Source organism: Molossus molossus, unplaced genomic scaffold, assembly GCF_014108415.1.
Source record: "Molossus molossus isolate mMolMol1 unplaced genomic scaffold, mMolMol1.p scaffold_m16_p_1, whole genome shotgun sequence".
NCBI classification, from domain to species: Eukaryota; Metazoa; Chordata; class Mammalia; order Chiroptera; family Molossidae; genus Molossus; species Molossus molossus.
In genome coordinates this window covers 38,801,186-38,824,859 of record NW_023425344.1, presented here as the reverse complement: position 1 = coordinate 38,824,859, position 23,674 = coordinate 38,801,186, and the positions used below count along the sequence as shown (strand labels likewise).

Genomic DNA, 23,674 nt, shown 5'->3' with positions numbered 1-23,674 from the left:
AGATCAGCAAAATATATATTTTGGTGTGCTGCAGAATTTAGCAAATACTTTCTGTGTGCCATGAGATGAAGAAGATTGAAAATCGCAGCTATATATGCACATGTTAATATTCCAGTAGCTTTGTTTATTTTCTACTGGTAGCACTTCAAGAGGCAACACAATTGGTATACACAAATGGTATACACAATTAAGCCAGACTGTCATACTGGGTAGATTTAGATCCCAGCTAAATAACTTCATATTTGTAAAACATTTGTAACAGTTCTTGGTGCTGTGAAATCTATATTATTCTTTGTTAAATACCCCCCCCCCCTTTTTTATTGAATGCAGTTTCTTCAGGAGTTTCTTGAGGATATTTTGTTTGTTTGTTTGTTTTTGTACCCTGAATAATCTGTGATTCTTCTTGGGTTAGTTGATCCAATTATTTTGGTCTTTTTCTAGCTGCTGTTTTTTCCTTGAATGTTTGAGGATCATTATTTTTGGTTCAGGTTTATTACTAAAGGGTTATCTTGATTATTTTAGGTAGCTACTGTGTGTTTCCTTTCTTGTTGTATAGGAGGATTTGTTTTCTAATTGCCATGTCTGATTGGAAAGACTGGTAATTCTTTGGGCATCTTGTCTGCTGGCAAGTTTGGGTTTAGAACATAAGAGCACCGAACCTGTTGTTAGTCTCAGGAGCTTTCTGATTCTCATATTGACACGGGCAGTATGGATACTAACATCCATGCCAGAAGACCTAGTTTCTGAGCAGTGTGTTAGATTTTTATGAAAAAGTGTTGCATTTTTGGGCCTAGGGATAACACTGGACCCTTAGCCAGGGAATGGGTGTAGAGAGGGGGCAGGTGCAGTATTTTTCTAGGTCGCCAGTTTTCAGACTTTTTATCTCCTAACTCTGAACCCAGACTCTCAGGATGATTGACTCAGTCCTCAACTGTATCCCTTTATATGTGAATTTTGGGCTTATACTTTCCTTGGTTCTGTTGAACCTCTTAACCCACTTGGATCTGCTTTCGGTTCTTCAGAATTTACTGTGTCATTTCATCTCTTCATAACTTCCTTCTTTCTTTTCATTTTTTTCTTTTTTGTATATTTATTCCTTTTTGTACTTCTGTGCTGTCTTACCAGTAGGCTTCTGAAAGGGAGAGGAGGCAGACTTGAATATTTGTCATCATCTTCTCTTTTCCTCTCCAGGTTTTCTTTAAAAAAATAAAGAAGAAGAAAGGAATAAAGTAACTTGTCATTTCACCCCTAAAAACTTTCGTATGTTTCTTTAAAAAGTAAAGGTATTTTCTTATATAACCTCAATATTATTACCACATCTAAACAAATTAATGGTAATTTCTTAATATCATATATTGCCTTTTTGTTGTTGGTTTGTTTGAATCCGGATTCAAATTAGGTGCATACATACCAATCAATTATGTTTCTTGAATTTTTTTTTTTTTTTTTTTTTTAATCCTCACCTGAGGATTGTTTTCATTGATTTCAGAGATAGGAAGGGGGTGGGGTGGAGAGAAACATTGATTGGTTGCCTCCCATACGCACTCCAATTGGGGATCAAACCCATAGCTTAGACATGTGCCCTGACAGAGAATTGAACCCGTAGCCTTTTGGTGTACGGGACAACACTCCAACCAACTGAGCCATCTGGCCAGTGCTTAGGTTCTTTTTAAGAGTACAATTTATTTGGAGGAGGAGTGACATCAGTTTGTAGATCACCTTTGATAGAAAATGTTTGAGCAAACTCTGTGTTATAGTTCTGCTCTAATTTCTTAAGAAAGCAAAACCTTCCTCAAATAACACATGCTTTTGTTTTAATGGAATATTTAAAACATAATACAACAGTATACAGAATAGAATAATAAACTCTCATCTACCTATCACCTTGCTTTAAAAACTATTAACTCAGGACCTGTCTTGTTTGATCTATACCCTTACCCACTTACCCTCTCCTAATATTATTTTGAAGCATATTTCACATATCATTCACCTATAGACATTTATTTTTAAAACTAAAGGTTATAAGTCTTTTAGAAATTTTGAACAATTGACAAGCACCTACCCCTTTTCCCCTTTTTTTCTCTCCATGTTAAAGGAACTAGGTCAGTTCTGTAGGATATTTAACATTCTTCATTAGTCTGATTGCTTCTTCTTGATGTAATTTTACTTAATTCTTTTCCATATTAATTAAGTAAACTGGAAGTTTGGTTTAAAGCAGTGTTTTGCAAGATATTTTGCCCTGATATTATTCCCCTAAAGGACCTTTTACACATGCTTTTCCTTAATGTTTGCCCCCTGAGACTTTTGGACAGATAGATATAGCACTATTCTTTAGCAGGGAAGAACCTTTTAATCTACTATTGAAGATTTTTTTTATCCTTGGGTGTGACATTGCTACTGTTAAGAATGTGATCTAAAGGTTTCATAGATTCCAGTTTGACTGTTTCTAAAGAAGAACATTTTATTTTATATTTTTTATTGACTTGAGAGAAAGAGGAAGGGAGGGGGAGAGCGAGAGAGAAAGAAGAAACATTGATCTGTTGTTCCACCCATTCATGCACTCTTTGGTTGATACTTGTATGTGCCCTGACTGGAGATTGAACCCACAACCTTGGTGTATCTGGATGGCACTCTAACCAACTGAGCTACTGGCCAGGGCCTAAATAAGAACATTTTATAAGTAGTACTGTCTTCTACATATTTTATTACATCAGGAGGTACATACAATCTGCTTGTCTCAATTAGAGATGCGAAGTTTGATTAGTGCATTCAATTGGTACATTGTGAAATTCACTATTACTTTTTCTCATAATGGTTTTAAAATCCACTGATGATTGTTGTCCACCTATTTATGTTATTTCTTTTATTCTTATTAGCTGAAATTCTTTGAAAGACTAGCTGTCACCAATTAGGTCTCTTTGGCTACCTTGAAACACAGTGTGACACAATAGGCAAGAAGAATGCTTTGTTAGATTTCCTTTATTTTACCGATTTAAAAAATAAATAAAAATATATTTTTTTTCTTTATTGATTTTATAGAGCGAGGAAGGGAGGAGAGAGAGCAAGAAACATCCATGCGAGAGAACATCATTGGCGGCCTCCTGCATGCCCCACACTGGGGATTTGGCCCACAACCTGGGCATGTGCCCTGACCCGGAATTGAACTGGCAACCTCTTGGTGTATGGGTAGACACTCAACCACTGAACCACACTGGTCGGGCAATTTTTTTTTTAATCCTTACCCAATAATTTTTTTTTCCCTTTCTATTTATCTTCAGATAGAGTGGGAGCGAGAAAGAGGGAGAGGAAGAGAGAGAGAAACATCTATTTGAGAGGGACACATTGACTGGTTGCCTCCCGCGTGACCCTGACCGGGGCTGGGGATGAACCGCAACCCAGGTAATGGCACTTGGCCAGAATCGAACCTGTGATTCATTGGTCTGCAGGCCGATACTCCACCACTGAGCCAAACAAGCCAGGGCAAAAAAAAAATAATTTTTCTTTATTGATTTTAGAGAGAAAGGAAGGGAAAGGGGGAGCAATAGAGACATGGATGAGAGAATACATTGGTTGGCCGCCTCCTGCATGCCCTCCGTGGGGATCTGACCCACCACCTGGGCATGTACCCTGACTGGGAATTGAACTGACAACCTCTTGGTGTTTGGGTCGATGCTCAACCACTGAGCCACACCAGCCGGGCTACTTACCAATTTTTTATTAACCTTTAGTATGTGATCAATATCCATTGCGTTTAGTTTTAGACTCAAAAATTTTTTTGAGCAATTCTAACTATTTGTAAGGGCTAGTATTTCATGATTGTTCTTTCTTTGAGATCTTCCAAAGAACAAAGGCAAAATTTACTTTTTTGAAATTGAATAAAATTTATTCTACCTTGCATTAATTATATTAATTTACCTTTAAACATTATGCTATTTCATTATACTCATCGTTTTCATCTCTCCTAAAAAATAATGTGAAAATAGAAGAACGATAGGATCACATAGAAGGGTGATAGAATATGGAAAAAATTGTCACTGTTGCACCATTTATTCAATTTTTAATTTTTTTAGTTATTTCGTCATCTGTCAAGAGGTTGTAAAAGAAGCCTGGAGACACTGACTTTATAGGCTGCTTTTAGTTTTCATTGAACACAGTTTAGAAATTTTTATTTCTGCTCATACTGGCAAAGAAAAGGAAAATGATAGCAGATGTTTCACATCTCTCACAAATCAGCAGGTGACTGCAAAGAGAATAATGGCAGCATTCCAGGCACTAGACCAGCATTGTCCAACAGAAATACAATGTGGAACCACAAATGTAAACATTATATAAACAAATACAATTGAGGAGAACAAAGTACTTGGAATTCTTTTTAGAAATTAACACCCTGTGGAATAAACTTTGCTGGATCTCTTCTATCTTCTATTTGCTCCTCTCAGATAAATTCTCTCCCTTCTTTTTCTTCCTTGCATTCACCCCCAGATAGGCCATGTATTCTCATGGCTCTGTGTCCTTTGACAACATACTACCTTGTATTTGCTTTGTCTCTTTATATGCCTACTTCCTTTTCATTTCTTCACATCTTGGAATTGAATACTCCCTTCCCAAAGTGTCAGCTGTCCCTTTCGCCCCAGGCTTTCTTTTTGAGCTGAAACAAGTGGTTTCCAAACTTCGTTGACCACAACCTATAGTAAAAAATATATTTTATGGTGTGACTTAGAACATATATATACACACTCATCAACACACACCTGAAACAGCAGTTTCAGGAACTACCCTTACCATTTCTAGGTGTCCTGTACTCTGAGTTTTTTTCCTATCCTGTTTTATTTTTAGAATGTTGGTTATAACTCAGTATATTGCTGGACCAAAGGACAGGGATATTCATAATTTTGTTAGGATGTTGATATATTGTTCTTCATAAAATTGTACCAGTTTCTACTCCTACCAGCAATGTATGAGAGTAATGTCAAAGCTGATGTTATAAGTGTTCTGAAAATTCTACCCCTAGAGTATGTGACTCATTAGTGTGTTCAAACTTGAGCAACACATGTCCTGCCTGGGGATAGAGTAGCTTGTGCTTTAACTCCTTTTTCAGTAGTAGTAGGAGAGGGAAAAAAAGAAGCCTGTGGGTTAGTTGAACATTTATTAGAATTCTATCTTGATTTATCTATAATTTTTTATCCCTCTCTCTTTGAATAGTAGTTGTGTGTTTGCTCTAGGCATTATATTGTGTATATATAACTTATTACAGTCTACTGGTAAATCCACTTTACCCCTCTCTCCCATTTCTAATATAATTGTTTTTTATATTTTTCTCTGTATACATTGAGAACCATATTAGACAGTGTTAGAATTTTTGCTTTAACCATTGAAGATAATATAGAAGACTTAAGAGAAGGAAGATCTATTGTATTTATCCATGTTCTTTTTATCCTCACCCGAGGACATTTTTCCATTTTTTGTTCAGATAGAGTGAGAGGAAGAGAGAGGAAGAGAGAGGAAGAGAGAGAGAGAGAAACATTGATGTGAAGGGGCACATCGAGTGGCTGCCACCCGCACAACCAACCAGGGCCAGGGACAAAACTGCAACCGAGGTACATGCCCTTAGCGGGAACCAAACCCGGGTCTCTCTGTACCGCAGGCCCACGCTCCAACCGCTGAGCCAAACCGGCCAGGGCTATCCATGTTCTTATTCTTACCATTTGCCCTTTCTGATTTTCCATTACTCTTTCCTTTATGTTTTTTTGTTTTGGTTTGGTTTTTAATTTTTTTTTTTTTTTTTATCCTCACCCGAGGACATTCTTCCATTTATCTTGAGATAGTGCAGGAGGGAGAGAGGGTGGAAGAGAGAGAGAGAAACATTGATGTGAGAGAGACACATTGAGTGGTTGCCACCCACACGACGCCAATCAGGGCCAGGGACAAACTGCATCCGAGGTACATGCCCTTAGTGGGAACCGAACCCTGGCCTCTCTGGTCCGCGGGCCGATCCTCTAACCGCTGAGCCAAACCAGCCAGGGGTCTTTCCTTTATGTTTGAAGAACCTCTATTAGTCATTCTTTGAGGGTAGGACTGCTGACAACAAGTTCTCTTAGTTTTCCTACATCTTTGAATATTTTCATTTCCCTCTGTTCAGAAGGATATTTTGTCTGGATATAGGATTCTGGTTTGACAGTTCTTTTCTTTTAGCACTTGAAAAAATGTTTCTGGACACCAAAACTATGAATATATATTGAAATTTAAAGTGTTTATTAACTGTGACCATAATGGTCTAAGCGTTATAACATTTTATTCTAAATTGTAATTAATATGAGTACAACATAGTGTGTTATTGATTTGTTTTATTATAAAATTACTAAACATAAATACATCTGTCTCTTCAGAGTGAACTTCTATTTTCATGGAATTTTGTATCCATGGGTAAATATTACTTATGTTAGAATGAGACTGGTTCCAATGGAAATTAGTAATAAAAGGAAGAGATATTTGGCCATTAGTAAGTGTGAGGTTTACAAAAGATTTATTGATAATTTTGTTAAGTATATCATTTACATAAGTTGCAGTATATGCTTGCCAAATTAGTTTATATCAAATAAATCCATACAGGAATTAAAAACTGATCAGAGTAATACTTGTCCAGGTTAAAAAACAAACAAAACAAAACATGGATTTATTGTGTCCAGTATTCTTTGGCAAAAGTTAACAATGTTTCTTAGTAAATGTTCAAGAAAATATAAAACACTAACTTTGGTGTATATTACTTTTGCTTGAAGATAGACCTCTTGTGAACTCCTTGAAATCATACAAAATATCTTTAAGTCACAGACATAAGACAAAGGTGGTTGGTAGAATGTATTAACTTCTTTTTCATTTCTCTGATAATGGTTAAAGTGCAGATCTTGAGTTCTAATTCAAGATGCTTCCCAGATCTTGAATTCTAAATAATTCTAGTTAAATTATATAAGGTGTCTGGCCATAAGTTTTTAACCTGGGTGAACTAAGTTGTTGCTGTCTTTAATATTTATTATCACTGTTATCATTGGATTTTCTCTCAGGTGAGCTGCTTCTTAATCAAGTTTGTTTTATTCTTATCTCCTAAAGTTTCAACAGCCCATTGGGACCAAAATATCTCCTTTTTAATGTCAGAGAATTGACCTTAACGGAAATGTATGGGACAGGGAAAGACAAAACCACCTTGGATATATGCATGGTGATTCCATTAAAGGTTACCACCCCTCTCCCATGTCAATATTTCAAAAGATTTCTTTGGTGTTCTGGATGTTTCTACATCTCAGGGAAATGCATTATAGTGAGATTTTAGATGTGTGAGAGAGAAATCTTTCTCTGGTGAATGGGAAGAAGGAGGATTATAGAATCAAAAGTAGAAAAAGAGAAACCAGCATGATGCTCTGACCTTGTTATTCTAGTAACTGGTTGGTAACTATGGAAATTAAGTTTCTGAACATTGATTCCCTTAAAACCATCTGGTCCCCAGTGTAAAGACTGTGGAATTAAGGTTAATCTTTCATCACTACATTATAGTTTTGAATCATCTGTGTAATATTCATTTGCTTTTTATTTTCATAACTATTTTAATTTCTTTAAGGATCTTCATTATAGTGCACTAATTACTGGGATTTCTCTGTGCTCTTTGGGAGAGGATTCTTTTCCATTCTTCCTTAGTATGTTCCTCAGTGGAATAGTTTTTTATGCTTCCTTTTTGTCCAGCTTTAACGTGATTTTTAAAAAAAGTTTGCAGTCCACTCTCCTCAGGTTTTGATTTTTTTCTATTGCATCAGATTTTGTCTGGTTTTTGGTTTTTCATTCGTTCAAAAAACAAGATAGGTTGCAAAAATATAGTTGCCACAGGGTATCAATCTCCATTATATTTCAGTGACTAAAACTCCACTAGGGCAGGAATTTGGTGTTTTCTTCACCATTGGGTGTGTAGAAACTGTCATAGTGAGTGAGTGAATGAGTGAGGAACATACTTTCTTCAGCTCTTTCCTCTAGTTAAAAAAGAAGTAACCAGCCCTGGCCAGATTGTTCAGTGGTTAGAGCTCAGCCCATGGACCAGTGAGTTGAAGGTTCAATTTCGGAAGGGCATGTACCTGCGTTGTGGTTTGTACCCGGCCCCTAGCCCTGGTCAGGGTGGTGTGAGAGGCAACCAGTCAATGTGTCTCTATCACATCAATGTTTCTCCCCCCCCCCCCATCTCCCTTCCTCCTTCCCACTCTATCTGATGATAAACAGTTGTAAAGTCAAGTTGTAAAGTCGTTTGTTTTTGTTAATTAATAGTTAAAATAGTACTTTTCTGATAGGTCATTAAAATGTGTTTAATATTGTGTAAGAGGTGTTAACATTTCTGATAATTTTATTTTAATCATTAACAAAAATTAATGGTGATGTTTGAACTATCTATAAGATCATACTAGAAATATAGGGTAATAGAAGCACCTACCTCATAGGGATGTTACAAAGATTGAATTAGCTAATATGCGTAAAGCACTTAGAACAGGGCTTCACACACAGTAAAGTGCTTGGTAACTATTAATTAGTCATTGAAAATGGTACCAAGACTGATTTTTTCCCCTGTCATTCTGCAGAAGGGCCATGATGGTCAGCTGATCAGTTCATCCATCCATAGGGAGACTGGCTTTATTGTTCCAGGGCAATCTTCCCTGGCCCTTGCAAAAGTCCCCTGAAAAGATCCTCCACAAGGACTTTCCCTCAGCTTCCTTCTCAGACAGAGCCTTGTGGCTAGGGGGCTGGGAAGAACTTCAGAGTGGCTAATACGTTGTTGTCAAGTGGTAAGGGTTTAGAATGGGTTCTGCTTCTCAGCCTGGTGTGACTCTGGGCAAATTGCTTTACTGTTACTTTCCTCCCTGGTCATCTCATCTTAGAGATGCCTTCTCTCATCCCTTTTCCTACTCTGAGCATCCATACTGGACTTCTTTTACTTCCACACAATGCCATATTCCTCCAGCCCTTTGAACACGTGATTCCCTTTGGCTGAAATACGTTCTTTCTCCCCTCCCTCGTGCATTATTTGGCCAGAACCTACTTGTACTTGCATTACCCCTGCCCCATCCCTTTTCCATAAGGGAGGCCTTCTCTACCCAGTTTTCACCAGATTGGTTTGCATATTTGCCATGCTTCCTCTTCACACCATCATGATTCATTCCTAAAGCTTTTCATCCCATTTGGGGTTGCCCTACAGACTGAGCTCCCTGAGTGTGAAGGGATCTGATGTTTATTGCTACATCTCCAATTCCAATTAATGTTGTATACATAGATCGGGGAGGGGGGGGAATTGGAGGTATTGTTGCTTAGAATTTGGTTAACACTATTTCCACAGCTGCCTTTGTTTTACAGAATTTTTATTTTTTATTTTCCTGTAAAGCTGCCGAAACTTAGAAGCTGATTCTGTCACAGTGTAAGATGCCTTTGGAAAATTCTGCATTCCTCTTAGATGAATCTTTAGAAGTTGGTGTGTTTCACTAGATATCTTCAGTCTTCATTTTGAGCTCAGAGGTATGCTATCTTTTTTTTTTCTTTTTTTCATAATTATTGGGTATAGTGAGTCTTGAAATCTGGCAAGGAGTATAGGACAGAGTATTATAAATATATTTAGGCCATGATCTGTTTACCTTGCTTGATAGTCTTTAATTGTCTTTAGAAATTTTAGTCTTATGAGGAGTAGAAAGTTATTCATTGGTAAGATAAGGTATTCATTGATATCCAGATGTAAAGCATTTTCACCAATTCCTGGAATTTTTAAAATTTACTGCTCAGAAGTAAGAATTATAACTTTTTGTCTTTTTGACTGAGATAAAGAAAGATAATTTACAAATGACTAAAAAGTAGAATAAGAATTATTTCCTGTCAGATTTTAGGTTTAGAGATAAAGAATCAGTTGATTAAGGTAAAAAAAAAAAAGGGGGCCAGTTACCTACTGCAGCTCCAGCTTACAAATAAGTCTTTCCACCAGGGGTGTGCACACACTACCCATCCAGCCCACTGCCTGTTTTCTTGTGGCCCGTGAACTAAGAAAAGTGTTTATGTTGTTAAATGGTGGGGTAAAAAAAATCTTAAAAGAAGAGTACTACTTTATGACATGAAAATTATATGAAACTCAGATGTTAGCATATGTGAATAATTATATGAAATTCAGATGTCAGCATCTGTGAATAAAGCTTTTTATTGGAACACAGCTACTGTTATTTTTTTACATATTGTGTATGGCTGTTTTCAAGCAGAAGTGGTTGAGTTAAGTAGTTGCATTAGAGACCTGAGGGCCCAGAAAGCCAAACATTTATTATGTGACCTTTCCAGAATAAGTTAGCTGACTTCTGCTCTACGTGTTTAGAGAAGTATTTATAAATTGGATGCTAAGGTTAAAGAGATGAGTGGGAGGAAATCAGAGAGAGGTGAGAGTCAGTACCAACTCTCAATGACTTATTTATATTACTTATACATTTTTCTGTCCTGGAAAGTGTAACCCATATTCTAATTACACTGGCATGTGTTGCTGTTTTAAAAGAGAAAATAAATCAAGAGAAATCGATTCTCCTGTTACTTTTCATCTAAAAGGAATGTATATAGATAGAAAATTAGTACCCTGTTTCTACGAGGATTTACTGTTACCATAATATCTTAAGCTCTTAAAAGATTATTTATGCCCGACCAGTGTAGCTCAGTGGTTGAGTGTTGACCCATGCACCAAGAGGTCGCCAGTTCAATTCCTGGTCAGGGCACGTGCCCAGGTTGTGGGCTCCATCACTGGTTGTGGGGGGCATGCAGGAGGATGTTCTTGCTCATCGATGTTTATCTCTTTCTCACCCTCTCACTTCCTCTCTCTCTAAAATCAATAAAGATAAAGAAAAAATTTAAAAGATTATTTATACCTTTTGAACAGTTGCTTTTTTTCTAATGTATGGGGATTATATATATTTTTTTTGTGTGTGTGTTTTTTGTTAATCCTCACCCGAGGATATTTTTCCATTGATTATTTTTTAGAGAGAGGGTGGGAGGGAGGGAGAGAGAGAGAGAGAGAAAAACATTGATGTGAGAGAGAGACATCGATCTGATGCTTCCTGCACGACCCTGATGGGTGTTGGGGATCAAATCTGCAACCCAGGCACATGACCTTGACTGAAAATCAAACCTGAGACCCTTAGGTCCTCGGGCCGACACTCTGACCACTGAGCCAAACTGGCATTGCCTATTATTTTTAAGTGAAAATGCTAGTATGTTATTTTGAAAATTGTTGGTGACTCACTCAATGTGGGGATGGAGGTACATGGTCTTTTTTGGAGTCTATGAATAGCCTAGGAGGATAATCTTAAGGGACTATTCTGCAGGGACAAAGACAGGTTAAGTCCTAAATTAGGAGATAAAAGACCACAATTGTACTACTATCTTTCTTGTCCCTCTAGAACACTTAATAGTTTTGTGACTCTGGAAATATTTACCACTATAAATTCTAGTTCTTTATTTTCAAAATAGGGGGAAATAATACCTGTCAAGATTTACTAAATTATAGTTTTCCTAGGATTATATATTATGCCTATTTTTTTTAAATTTAATTAATTTATTTTTGTTACAGATGTTTCTCCTTTTTCCCCCACTGATACCCTTCTGTCCCTCCCTCCCCACCCTGTCTCCAGCTTCGTTGTCCATGTTCATTGTTCATGCATACATGCATATAAGTTCTGTGGTTAAACTCTCCTTCCCACCCCCTCTTCTGGGGATTGTCAGCCTGTACCCCACTTCCACATCTCTGGGACTACCCTGTTTCTCAGACTGTTATGTTCATTATATTCCACAAATAAGTGAGATCATGTGACATTTGTCTTTCTCTGCTTGGCTTGCTTCGCTTAGGATAATACTCTCCAGGTCCCTCCATGTCGTCTCAAAGGATAAGAGATCTTTCTTTCTTACAGCTGCATAGTACTCCACTGTGTATACGTACCACAGCTTTTTTATCCGTTTGTCTACTGATGGACGTTTGGGCTGTTTCCAGATCTTAGCTATTGTAAATAGTGCTGCTATGAACATGGGGGTACATATATTCTTTCTGATTGGTGTTTCAGGGTTCTTAGTGTATATTCCTAGAAGTGAGATCGCTGGGTCAAATAGAAGTTCAATTTTTAAGGTAACATCATATTGTTTTCCATAGTGTCTGCACCAGTCTGCATTCCCACCAGCAGTGTACCAGAGTCCCCTTTTCTCCACACCCTTGCCAACACTTGTTGTTTGATGATTTGTTAACGGCGGCCATTCTGACAGGTGTGAGGTGATACCTCATTGTTGTTTTAATTTGCATCTCTCTGATGATTAACGATGTTCAGCATTTCTTCATATGTCTCTTAGCCATTTGTATGTCCTGTTTGGAGAGGTGTCTATTTAGTTCCTCTGCCCATATATTATGCCTATTTTTTAAAACTTCTGGATCCCCTTAGCTGTCATAGGCATGGGTCATAGTTGGCACACAGTCAATGCTTGTTAAGTGAAAGAACAAAATGTGTTGTAGTCTAATAACTTATCTATGCACAATCACAGTAGTACCAGTTTTTTTTAAAGGCTTGCTTATTGAGCCCTGGCCAGTTTTGCTCAGTAGTTTGAGCATTGGCCCATGGACCAAAGAGTCACGGGTTTGATTCTGGTCAAGGGCACGTACTTGGTTGCAGTTTGTCCACGGCCCTGGATGAGGATTTAAAAAAATAAATAAAGGCTTGCTATTGGGATTGGGTGTTTTTGTTAACTGTAGGAGAGAATTTTGTTGAAAACAGTGATTTTCTCTGGATTCATTCTTTACAGTTAGTCATCAAATCATTTACCAGATTTATTTGTCTAAGTTGATTATATATTGTTATTTTTTGAAATCTTAAGAGACTAGATGAACCACTAATCCAAGAATTACCAATCTTGAAGAAAAGTCAAAGCCACCTCATTATAAAGCTATAAAATGTATACATACTAAAAGCCGCTGTTGGATAGGAAGACAGATACGCTCATCCAAATCTTCTGCAACTTTTCTCAACTCTTCCACTGAACCTCTTTTTTTTTCCATCCTCACCTGAGGATATGTTTATTGATTTTAGAAAGAAGAGAGGGAGGGAAGAAGGGAGGAGGGAAGAGAGAGAGAGAGAGAGGCACATTGATGTGAATGTGAGCAGGAAACGTCGATTGGTTGCCTCCCTTCCAAGCCCTGACCTGGATCAAAACTGTAACCTAGGTATGTGCCCTGACTGGGAAATCAAACCCACAACGTTTTGGTGTATAGAATGATGCTCCAACCAACTGAGCCACTCGGCCAGGGCTAAACCTCTTTTATTTATTCATTTATTTTTTTTTATCCTCACTCGAGGACACTCTTTTCCATTTTTTTGTTCAGATAGAGTGGGAGGGAGAGAGAGGAAGAGAGAGAGAGAGAAACATCGATGTGAAAGGGACACATCGAGTGGCTGCCACCCATACGACCAACCAGGGCCGGGGACAAACTGCAACCGAGGTACGTACCCTTAGCGGGAACCGAACCCGGGTCTCTCTGGACCGCAGGCTGACGCTCTAACCGCTGAGCCAAACCGGCCAGGGCTGGACCTCTTTTTTTAATGAAACTTCCCTATATAATTAGCTGAAGAATCCAACTTTTAAAATCTTACCTTGCAGAATACCTTGTAAAGATAAGATAGTTTAAAAGATATTTAACTGCCCTGGCCAGTTTGGCTCAGAGGTAGAATGCCGGCCCGTGGACCAATGAGTCACCAGTTCAATGCCAGTCAAGGGCACGTACCTTGGTTTTGGTTCGATCCCTGGCACTGGTCAGGATTGTGCAGGAGGCAGCTGTTGATGTGTCTCTCTCACATTGATGTTTCTTTCTCTCTCCCTCCATCCCACTCTATCTGAATTTCTCAATGGAGAAATATCCTCCAGTGAGGATTAAAACAAAAAAGGTATTTAGCTGAAGAAAACTTGTAAATTAAAGGAGTTTAGGGAGATATGATAGCTAAATGCAGTATATAACCCTGGAAACCCTAAAGGACTTAATTAGCTCAGTTAAAAAAATTGGAAAATGGACATTAAATAAAAATAGTTTATAATTTTTAGATTTCCTGAAGTTAGTAACTGTCCTATGGTTAATTAAGAGGACGTCTTTGTTCTTTGGAGATACACATTGAAGTTCTTAGGGGTAAATGGGCATGATACATACAAATTACTCTCAAATGGATCAAAAGATATGCTTGTATACGATAAAGAGTATGATGCAAATGTTAAAACAGTTGGTGGATCTGGCTGTAGTATATATAGGAGTTCTTTGAACTATTTTTATATTTTTCTGGAAGTTTGTAATTATTTCCAAGTAAAATGTTTAAAGAAATGTCTTTAGCAGTTATCAAAGATACCTGGAAATTATGTGCAAATACTGTGGCTCACGTCAGCGTTTCTCTCTCTCTCTCTCTCTCTCTCTCTCTCTCTCTCTCTCTCTCTCTCTCTCTCCCCCTTTCTCTCTCTGTAAAATTAATAAAAACAGTTCTTGGGTGAGGATAAAAACAACAACAGCAACAAAAATAAGCTCACAAAGCTTTAAAAGAAAAACACTTATATTCCTTGTATTTTTTTTTAAAGTGCTTTCACACATACTCTGTTTACATGGTGGTACTGTTTTGAACAGTGTTTTTGTGTGAGTAATTTATACTTAACCATGTTGTCATCAATGCAGGTGCTCTGTTCTATGATGCTTTACCGGACTTAATAAGTTTATGACAAAAGGTTTATAAAACAGATATAGTTATTTTAGAGTAACATGCAGATAAAATGAAATAGAACTTTGCAAATGTAAAAACTGCTATATAAAGATAAGATCTTTATAGTAGCAATACTCTTACGGATTATCTCATCAGTTCTTTTAATCATGAGATTATAGTTAATACCAATTAGTGTAATTTAGAACTTTGAAAAATTTTAGGTATAGTTTATTAAATTTTCATCTTTCCTGTACTTTTCTTCACTTCATCTTGTTTCATTAAAAATCTATTAAATGTTCCCTTAGTTCCATAAACACACTTAGTTCTTAAAAGTGGATCTAGTTTTATTTATTAAATTTAATTTATTCTATTTTGAAAGAAATTCAAGAATAAGGATATATGATAGTGTTTCTCAAAATGGTATTAATAACTACAGACATTTTTGAGCATTTATGTAGTGCTATGCATCATATTCTAAGCACTTCACATTTAATAGTTTTATTTCCACAACAGCCTTATGAGAACACCTTGCCTTGATTTGCTCTTTTCAGTTCCAGCTAAAACGGAACTTAGATGCTAAACCTCAGAAGTGTTGAGTTTTCTTACTTCTTTTTGCCAAATACAAACTGGAAACTACTGATCTGGAACTTAATATAGAAAAAATTGATCAATTGTATTTACATTAGAAAAAGTACTATCTTAGAATTTTCTAGTTTGTAAATATGGGATAGATTTAACTTCAAGCTAGACATTCCATTGCCCTCATAATGTTGAAAGGATCCACATATCAAGACAATTCTTCAGTAATTATACTAAAAAAGGAAATGTGACTTTTAGTAACCCAGCTAAAAGCAGAGTGATGTAGAAACCTATTTTTACTAGAAACTTCAATTTTACCAATAAGTAATATAACCAAAAAATTAAAATTTAAAAAATCAAGGGACTGATGTAATGACAACTTTTTAAAACTTTTTATATTGAATTAAAACATGAATATTATGAAGTGCATAAATCCTGAGTGTCATTTTGATGGAATTTGGGGAAGTCATCATTCTTTAACCAATACCAAGATCAAGATATAGAACATTTTCATCAATCCAGAAGCCTCCTTCATGCCCCTGACAGTCATCACGCACTCCCACAGGTAACTGTTATTCTGAGTTCATTCACTTTTCATTAGTATTGTCTATTTCTGCACTTTCTGTCTTTATTTGATCATCTTGTTTATGCAGTTATCCATGTTGATTCATTGCTTTGTAATAATATCATTTGTATGTATATACCACAATTTATTTCTCCATTCTACTGTTGCTGAACATTTGGATCATTTTCTATCTCTCTCTCCCTCTCCCTCTAAAATTAATAAAAGAAAAAAAAAGTTTCGGTGATCTACATCCTCACTAACACTTGAAATTATAAATTTTTAACATTACCTCTTCTGTATATGTAGTACATTTTTTTGTAGTTTTAATTCATAATTTTCTGATACCTTAAAAGGCCTAGTAGATATTTATATGCTTGTTGATCATTTGGATATCCTCTTGAGACATGTCTATTCATACCATTTGCCCATTTTTCTATTGGGTTGTCTGTCTTTTTAGGAATTCTTTATTTATAGGATAAATTTTTTGTTGGATTAAGTATTAAAGCTATCTCTTCTATTTCACTCTTAGTAGTGTGTCTTAAGATAATTTATTAATTTTAAAAAGGTCCATTTTATCAAAGTATTAATTTATGGTTAGTTTTTTGTGTGTGTGTTTTAAGAAATCTGCCTATCCCAAAGTCAAGAAAATGTTGCGGTATTTTCTTCTGTGAACTTAATTATTTTAATTTTTATATTTATGTTTCTGCATAGTATGTGGTAGGATTCGTGGTTCATTTTGTTTTTCATATGGAAATCCATTTGGTCAAATATTATTTATAAAAAAAATTATCCTGTCCCTAGTATAATACAGTAGTCCCTTTGTTGTGACTATTTGTGGGTCAATTTTTGGATTCAACTCTGTTCCATTAGTCTTTTTATTCTTGTGTCAATGCAATGCTCTCTTAATTAGTGTAACTTTAAATCTTCCAGCTTTGTTCTTCAAAATTGCCTTGGTTCTTTTCGGTACTTTAAATTTCAGTAAAAGATTTATACTCAGCCTATCAGTTTCCCAATAAATAAACCCTTCTTAATATTGAACAAGTTTAATATTATTAATTATTATTTTATATTATTTATTTAGTTAGTTAGTTAATCCTCACCCGAGGGTATTTTTCTATTGATTTTTCAGGAGAGAGAGGAATGGAAACATCGATGTGAGAGACACATCGATTGGTTGACTCCTGCATGACTCCCTGGGGTTTGAGCCTACAACCCAGGTATGTGCCCTTGACCGGGAATTGAACCCATGACCCTTCAGTCTGCAGGCCGATGCTCTAACCACTGAGCAAAATCAGCAGGGCTATTTCATATTATTATTAACTACATTAATATTGATTCTGTGGATCAATTTGGGTATGTTGGACCTTGTTTAATATAGAGACTTTCAATACATTAACCATGGTGTATACCTTCATATATTTAGACCTGTAAAAATTTCTCTCAGAAATGTTATTTTATGTGTAGAGGTCTTACACATCTTTTGTTAACCTTTAAAGGCATGATAGTGATACTGCAGTTGTTTTTTTTAAAGGTCCTTGTAATTTATAGATCATACTGGAGCTTATATATAGATAAAAGGATGTAGTTTTTGGGATTTGCTTTAATAATACAAAGGGGGAATGGGAAGAAATGAGGACGGGACAGAGTAAATGAAATAAGATTGACCATGATTTGATAATTGTTGAAAATGGGTGATGGGTATATGGGTTAATAATTTTATTATTTATTTTTACTTTTGTGTATGTTTGAATTTTCAATAAAAATAGGTTTTAAAAAATGTAATGATTACAATAGGGAGAAATATACATTTATATGATATGAGAATCCCAGAGTTCATAATAATACTTTTTAAAAAACAACAGTTCATTACTCTGAAAATTATTGGTAAATGAAAAAAAATCAACCATTTATTCTTTTTTTTTTTAATCTTCACCTGAGGATATTTTTCCATTTATCTTCAGATAGAGTGGGAGAGAGGGAGAGAAACATTGATGTGAAAGAGACACATTGATTGGTTGCCTCCCAAACAACCCTGACCGGGGATGGGGTGAACTTGCAATGAAGGTACGTGGCCTTGACTGGAATCGAATGTGAGACTCGTTGGTCCGCGGGCTGATGCTCTAAGTGCTGAGCCAGAATGGCCAGGGCAGCCATTTATTTCAAGTTAACTAAATAGTTGGGAGGGAAAGTTTACCATTCTTGAAGAATCACAGCTAAATAAGAAATGCTGGGAGACTGATAGGATTAGAAATTCACCACAGCACATCCTATAATAAAATTGTGAATCTAGATAATGATCAGTCAACAACCACTAAAGCCATTAGGTAAAAGTCAATTGGGATATGGACATAATACAGTGGGTAGACTAAATGGAGTAAGCCTCTCTCTATGACTGATTGAACTAAAAACTGTCAATAGTTACCAGAGGGGAAGAAAGGTTGGGGGAAAAGGTACGAAGGCGATCAAACATGGTGACAGAAGGAGAATTGACTTTAGGTGTTAAATACGCAATGCAGTATTACAGAATTGTACACTTGAAATCAATATAATTTTATTAACCAGTGTTACCCTAATAAATGTAATAACAAAACTGCCAATAGAATACAAAAACCAACTATCTAAAGACTCCGAAAGTTAATAATAGTGGGCAAATTGAGAAGGGAAGTCATAACTTGAAAATTAGTCTGTATAAGGGTGAGTGTATCCCCCCCCATCCCTGCCATGTCCCAGCTTTGACTGAATGGGCTAAATTGTGGAACTGCACAAGTTGATATAGCAGTTATCAAAAACTCTAGAGAAACCCTATTTCTAGCCAGAGACAAAGAAAAGAGATCTTTTCTTTTTCTCTCTCAAGTCTTTCCAGAGACCATCTTCATCTGTAAAGAATGTTGCCTTGCCATGGGGGGGGCACAACAATTTAAAGAGAAAATTGATTTCTGTGGCCAGAGGAATTGGAAAAGAGGCCCCTGGAAACAAGAGCATGCTGGGGGAACCTCAGAGAGAAGAGAGCTGATGTGAGAGGATATTCCCTAATTGTGAATGTGAACCCACAGAAGTCCCACCTCACATATGAGCTACACATGCACAGAACAGACCTAAAGAAACACAGCAGAGACTGAACTACAACATAAACTACTGTTCAAATCTCAGATTTGCCCCCTAGTGATCCATATAGAGGACAAGCCCAAATAACATACTAAAGACTTTGAAAATTGAACTGACATTAGAGCTATCACCCACAAAAGGCGATAGAATACTTCCAGTCTAAGTTTTAAAAAAAATCAAATTCATCAGATGTTAATAGAGTCTAGAATTTTATAACCTAATTTTCAGAATGCCTAGCATATAATCTAAAATTACTTGACATAAAAGAAACAGGAAAATCTGACCGTTTTTTATGGAAAAGATAATTACCAGATACCAATCCTGAGATGATCTAGATGATAGAATGATCAGAAAAAGACTTTAAAGCAGCTATTATATCCATGTTCAGTGAAATAAAAATGAACTCTTGAAATGAATGGAACGATAGTTTCCTCTGAAAAATAGAAAAAAGAATCAAATGAAAATTTCAGAACTGAAAAATACAGTGGTATATGAAATAAAATTTACTGCATGGGCTCAGTAGCAGGCTTGAAGTTTAATCAGTAGACATCTCAAATCCTCTGTCTTCTGTATTAGGAGTATATCTCTGTTCTATAATACTTGTTGAGTCCAGGTTGTACCTTGTGAAACCTAGCCATAGGGCTTCTGGTTGTGACTTTTTGTGCCATTAACCATCCTCTTTTATCCATAATTACTATTGCATACTTGCATGCTGCAAAGAAGATGTCTGTGCCATTCGAACCCCATCTCCCTTGATAATCCACAGATCCAGATAAAGTCTTGGCCTGTCATTTTTCTAGATTTTATCATTTCAGGTAAGGATCAAGCACATCCGTCAGTAGGTTAAAAAAATAAAAGTCCATTAAGGGATAAACATATCCCCATTAAGGGATAAAAATATTTGTTTATCTGAAAGCTTTGAAAATAAATAGGGATAGAGAAATAACTATAAGTTGATAGCATATATGTACATATATATGCCAGACTGCAAAATCTTTCAATTTAAAGGAAGTGAATTTTATCTTAAATATAAACGTAGATAAAATGATTATCTCAGTGAAGAGGAAATGTTCTACGGTTGTTTTCTGAATAATCTGTGTTTCAGGATGCATCTAAACTTAATTGAACTAGTTTTCAGTTGGTTGTGAACTTGTTTGGCCTATTTGGCTGCACAAAAGCAATCTGGCAGTTTACCCAAGTTTAAATAGGTCAGAACAACTGTCATTTTATGAAGAGATTATACTGCAAAAACTTAGAGGAATACTTAGGCCTTAAAAAATTGATACATTTTAGTGGTATTTTATATGGATCATCAGGTGGCCTCATTGATGAAGTTATATGTCAAAAACTGTCATATTTATACATACTAGTTATAAATTACTATATATCATGAGCTAACCTAAGCCTAATATTTTCATACTACTACTTAATTATCAAATTTCTTAACAGGTCCCTAGAGATTTATAGTACTAATGAAATTCTGTATTTCTTTTAGGTAAATATAATTCATATTCATTTCACTTCCCCCGTTTTTTCTGGAAATCCATCTCAAATTTATATACACTTGTCTTTTTAAAATAGACTATTCCACAAAAGCTGGAATTTAATTACTTTTGTTTGGATATCTGTTTGACACTTATAAGTTATGCTATTTTTGTATATTCTTTAGCACATTAAATAGTTCCCCAAAAGGGAAGTATTTTTAAGTATGCTCTTATGGTCATTTGGACATTAAACTAAACAAACTTTAGTTTAGTTTTGCCATTCAGTAAAACATTGATAGAACCTGTTGCTGCCATATAGCAATAAATTTGGCCTTCTGTTGCAGTTGAACTCATGTATCTGGAATTATCATCCACATTATTTTACAATTCTCCTGAAGAAACATGAAAGGAAAAAAATAGTTCAAAAGTTATGAATTTACTGGCATGGTGGTATATTCCTTATTGATAGATTAGATTATTCTTTGATGTTTCATCTTCCCCAGAATATATTTTGTCTTCACCAAAGGGAGACTTCTTGGGTCATGTTATGTGGTAGGCAGATAATGGCCCTTCAGAGATGTTTATGTCCTAATTTCCAGAACGTGTAACTATGTTTTGTTACATGGCAAAGAGTAATTAAGATTGCTAATCAGCTGACTTCATTTATTAAAAAATTTTTTTTTCCCTTTATTGATTTTACAGAGAGAGGATATGAGAGAGAGAGAGAAACATCGATGAGAGAGAATATTGATTGGCTGCTTCTGGCTTGTCTCCCTCCAGGGATCAGGTCCACAACTTGGGCATGTGTCCTGAATGGGAATTGAACCGGTGACCTCTTGGTGCATGGGTCGATGCTCAACCACTGAACCACACTAATCAACTGACTTTAAAATGGAAAGATTATTTTGGATTATCTGGGTGTGTCCAATGTATTCACAAGAGCTTTATAAAGGAGGTGGGAGGCACAAGGGATGGTAGCCTGAGAAGGATGTGGCCTGCTGCTGGCTTTGAAGTTTGAGGAGGTGCACGTCTAGAAACTTGAAAAGGCATGAAAACAGATTTTCTGCTAAAGTTTCCAGAAAGGAATCCAGTTCTGCAGACACCTTGAGTTTAGCCCAGTGAGACTGGTGTTGGACTCTGACCTGTGGAACTTGGAAATAATAAATTTGTGTTGTTTCATTCCATTAAGTTGGTAACCATAGGGAACTAATAACACAGTATCTCTGTTTAGTTTTCCACTAATATGAATTTTACATATTGATTAATTGAATACTGATGTGAATGGCAGTGTGAATTCCTGAGAAGATCAATTCTAGTTTATTATATTAAGAAGTAATTTGTGTTGATAAAATGTTGGGCACTGATGGGCAGGCCTTTGTTTACTCAGGGATCTTTATTTTCTACTTCATGGGAATGATGATAAGTACAAGTTTAGTGTGGCTGTAAAATAGGGAGTATGTGTACAGTGAGAATGGGATGGAAGATGAAGCTGGAGAAATGGAATGAAGCTAGAAAGGAAACTTGGTGCATTGTAATGTGGCAGAAGAATGGTCTTCAGAGACGTTGGTTTCCTCTCAACATGCTCTTCAATATTTGTATTCTTTGTGTCTATATTAGTAAATGCTACAGTTGGAATTATAAGTTTATACGAGTACGACTTTAGCTACATTAGAATTATAAGCAACCATTGCATTTTGTCATGAATGGCTTATATATATATTATAAATGTATAAAGGACTCAATGACAAAAAGGAAGAGTAGCATTCAGACAAACTTAAAAAGAATTAAGTGTCTTTGATAAAGGATGATGAGCAACCTGACCAACAGAGACTGTTACTAGCTGATATTCCCTAACCATCTCAGATCAACTCACCTTGCTCCTTTTGTGCCTTTTATGGGATGATTAACTGTGAGGGCCCAGCCAAGATTATGAAGCCAGGACAGATATGTTGTTTTTTTTTTTTTAAGGCATAAACGTAAATATATAAACTAGAGCTGTATTGACAGTTAAAGAATGCTTGTGTTTATTTTTTGATTTTGAATCAGGCTGATGACATGCTGTATTAGCTTGTGTGAGGTATAGAGGGGTAAGGTGCTTGAAATTGAGAATATGGAAAGGTGTGTGGTTATTGGTAAGGGTGAGTTTTACAATAACTCCAGGGCAAGAAATAGGAGATAGGATAGAGCACTGGATTGTTGAAGGAGAGGTCAAGGAACTGTCTGGCCAAAATGTTGGGAAGATCGTTTATGTAGAAACTAAAATCCACCAACAATGACAAAAGAGGTGTTGGCGAGAATAACAGCTCTTGGGGAATGAGAGGACTTGTTTTGTGGGTTTATAAAAGGTTACAACAAGGAGAGGATGATAGCTGATACAGTCTGGAGGCATGAGAGTCAAAGCTGGATATTTTAGGGAGGAGAGAAAGAATAATTTAGAAATGACGTTGAGGAACAAGGAAGTCCACCTCACCACCAGGGACTAGTCATATGGGATGTAACAGAGAAAAAAAAAGAGAAAGCCATCACTTGAAAGGGTAAAAATAGAGCAAAACTATAGGAGAGTGAAATTTTCATTTGTGCAAGAACGGTGAAGAGAGTATACAGCAACACCATTGAAGAAATAGGATATTTTGCTAATGATATACTGTGAGTTCCAGAGGGCACAGTTAAAGGATTTTGGAAATCTGTAATGGAAGGGAAAAGTGGTCAATGTACAGAGTACAATCTACAGGGATAAGAGTCCAGGTGATGGGGAATGACCTGGAAGTCTGGGCTGTCCTGGTGACTGACATAAAAGGAAAGCAGGGTATAATTGGATTAGTCTGGATGGTTGTTATTAGGCAGGTATTGTAAATATTGAGAGAGGAAAGGCAGATTTATCAAGAGTTGCCAGAGGTTTTGGACCTGTATTAAATTTCTGTTGCTGCCATGTGAATGATCACAAACTTAATTGCTTAAAACAGTACAAATTTAAGCAATTTAAATTGCTAAAATCAAGGTGTCAGCGGGACTTCATTTCCTTTTGAAGGTTTCAGAGGAGAATCTGTTTCCTTCTGTTTTTAAACTTGGAAAGGCTGCTCATATTCCTTGTCTTGTTGGCCACCATTTTCCACTTTCAAAACCAGCAACATTGCATCTTGTGACCCTCCTCCTGTCTTATATATCTCTCTAACCAGAGCCAGGAAAGG

The 23,674-nt window shown here is 36.3% G+C and overlaps 1 protein-coding gene across 4 annotated transcripts in view; it reads left to right on the top strand.

The window, feature by feature from the left end:
- The window catches only part of CLOCK (clock circadian regulator), a 126,428-nt gene that overhangs the window by 16,036 nt on the left and 86,718 nt on the right, over window positions 1-23,674 (top strand). For 3 of the 4 annotated variants that reach the window (XM_036274305.1, XM_036274276.1, XM_036274286.1), the window contains exon 3: window positions 9,407-9,537. The gene's annotated coding sequence lies outside the window, so the exon portion shown is untranslated. Of the gene's footprint in view, window positions 1-9,406; window positions 9,538-15,757; window positions 15,898-23,674 lie in introns of all 4 variants that reach the window. The other variant, XM_036274295.1, reaches the window with a different exon arrangement.